The sequence below is a fragment of the Portunus trituberculatus genome, chromosome 11, assembly GCF_017591435.1.
Source record: "Portunus trituberculatus isolate SZX2019 chromosome 11, ASM1759143v1, whole genome shotgun sequence".
NCBI classification, from domain to species: domain Eukaryota; kingdom Metazoa; phylum Arthropoda; class Malacostraca; order Decapoda; family Portunidae; genus Portunus; species Portunus trituberculatus.
In genome coordinates this window covers 4,827,036-4,829,765 of record NC_059265.1, presented here as the reverse complement: position 1 = coordinate 4,829,765, position 2,730 = coordinate 4,827,036, and the positions used below count along the sequence as shown (strand labels likewise).

General features: G+C 38.1%; 1 long non-coding RNA gene across 4 annotated transcripts in view; it reads right to left on the bottom strand.

The window, feature by feature from the left end:
- LOC123502401 overlaps positions 1 to 2,730 on the bottom strand; it is a 33,193-nt gene that overhangs the window by 18,942 nt on the left and 11,521 nt on the right. The window contains exons 1-2 of one of the 4 annotated variants that reach the window (XR_006674017.1): positions 2,359 to 2,373; positions 839 to 1,167 (exon numbers count right to left, since the gene is read on the bottom strand). The exons of 2 other annotated variants lie outside the window; for them this stretch is intronic. This is a non-coding gene — a long non-coding RNA (uncharacterized LOC123502401). Of the gene's footprint in view, positions 1 to 838; positions 1,168 to 2,358; positions 2,374 to 2,730 lie in introns of those variants that run through there. One more of the 4 variants, XR_006674018.1, reaches the window with a different exon arrangement.

The window sequence follows — 2,730 nt, the reverse complement described above, 5'->3', positions numbered from 1 at the left end:
CTGAAACGATTCGCTGATTTCCTCTAAAACTGAAACTCGCAATGAATCTCTCTCTCTCTCTCTCTCTCTGAAATATATACGAAAACACGCTTGTATGTAGGCTTACGCACACCTGAAAACGAACGCACACATACCTAGAAACGAACACACGTATTCACACACACACACACACACACACACACACACACACACACACACACACACATCTAAAAACGCACACCTAATCTGACTTCACCTTAATCTAATGTAAGCCCAACTACATCTAATCAAACCGAAACCAAAAGAAACCTTAGCCTAACCCAAACGTAGCCTATTTTTTTTTTACCTCACCTAAACTAAGTTAATCTAAAGGTAACTTTAAATTAGTAAACCTTAGCTAGCTTAACCTTACCTGAAATCAACCTTGGTAAACGAAACGTTACAAAGCTTAATGCAACCTAATCTGAACCTAACCTAACCAAAGTTTAAGTGTGTGTGTGTGTGTGTGTGTGTGTGTGTGTGTGTGCGTGTGGGCAGAACTGCATGTACCTATATCATTAGGCCATAAATGTCATAAAATCAGTAATAGTAAAAAAATAATAATACATATTATGAATATTCTGTTGGTATTGTTGTTACTATTGTTAATATTAGTATGAATTAAGTTGCAGGTAAACTGATAATGAATTTGTCATTATAACAAGGCATAGAAAGTGATTGATAGGTGTAATGTATCGCTATGTAATTATGTACTTAGTTGTGATCTGGATGGCATTAACTAGCATGAAGAAACATTCACGCCAATGGGAAAATTAGTAAGGTGAAGTCAGTAAACAGCAAAATAACGAAACATACTTACAATGATAACGCGAACGATGAGGGTGAGTGAGTAGCAGTGATGGTGAAACATGACTACGGCATACACTGACCAACCCGCAGCGCTCCAAGATAAATAATCCTCGGTGTAGTGCACATGTTATTTCAAAGTTAGGCAGTTTTCCCTTATGTTTTCAGCACTGGAACTTTCTCACAGCATTTCATTACTATTATAACCAGGAAAGTGGCTCCAATGCACGTTAGTAATGATGTGGCACTGTTATAAGGCGGAGGTGACCTAAGTTGTGGTGCGATCAGCTGTCCAAACACCATAACACGCTCACTCTATCGTGGCTAAAGTAGAACTGAGGACTGACGGGCGACGGAAGCACTCATATTTACTTTGGGTACGAAGCGGAGACTGAAACGATTCGCTGATTTCCCCTCTAAACACTGAAACTCGCAATGAATCTCTCTCTCTCTCTCTCTCTCTCTCTCTCTCTCAAATATATACGAAAACACGCTTGTATGTAGGCTTACGCACACCTAAAAACGAACGCACACACACCTAAAAACGAACGCACGTATTCACACACACACACACACACACACACACACACACACACACACACACACACATCTTAAAACGCACACTTAATCTGACTTCACCTTAATCTAATCTAAGCCCAACTAAATCTAATCAAACCGAAACCAAAAGAAACTTTAGCCTAACCCAAACGTAGCCTATTTTTTTTACCTCACCTAAACTAAGTTAATCTAAAGGTAACTTGATCTAATGTAACCTTAATAAAGCTAACCTAGATTAGTTTAACAAAACTTTAATCCAATTCCAAGGTAACGTTTTGCTTAACCTAGCCTAACCGTAACGTAACCAAACCTAACCGAATGAAATTTTAAGTTAAGGCAATTAATTTAAACCTAACCCAATCTAAACCAAAATAGCCGAACTTAACTTAACCTTAACCTAACCTAAACCAAAATTGCCAAACTTAACCTTAAACTCCAAGCCAAACTAACTTAACTTAATGAAAAGGAAGAAACAGTTTTAAATTAGTAAACCTTAGCTAACTTAACCTTACCTGAAATCAACCTTGTTAAACGAAACGTTACAAAGCTTAATGTAACCTAATCTGAACCTAACCTAACCAAAGTGTGTGTGTGTGTGTGTGTGTGTGTGTGTGTGTGTGTGTGTGTGTGTGTGTGTGTGTGTGTGGGGGCAGAACTGCGTGTATCTATATCATTAGGCCATAAATGTCATAAAATCAGTAATAGTAAAAAAATAATAATACATATTATGAATATTCTGTTGGTATTGTTGTTACTATTGTTAATATTAGTATGAATTAAGTTGCAGGTAAACTGATAATGAATTTGTCATTATAACAAGGCATAGAAAGTGATTGATAGGTGTAATGTATCGCTATGTAATTATGTACTTAGTTGTGATCTGGATGGCATTAACTAGCATGAGGAAACATTCACGCCAATGGGAAAATTAGTAAGGTGAAGTCAGTAAACAGCAAAATAACGAAACATACTTACAATGATAACGCGAACGATAAGGGTGAGTGAGTAGCAGTGATGGTGAAACATGACTACGACATACACTGACCAACCCGCAGCGCTCCAAGATAAATAATCCTCGGTGTAGTGCACATGTTATTTCAAAGTTAGGCAGTTTTCCCTTATGTTTTCAGCACTGGAACTTTCTCACAGCATTTTATTACTATTATAACCCAGGAAAGTGGCTCCAATGCACGTTAGTAATGATGTGGCACTGTTATTAGGCGGAGATGACCTAAGTTGTGGTGCGATCAGCTGTCCAAACACCATAACACGCTCACTCTATCGTGGCTAAAGTAGAACTGAGGACTGACGAGCGACGGAAGCACTCATATTTACTCTGGGTACGAA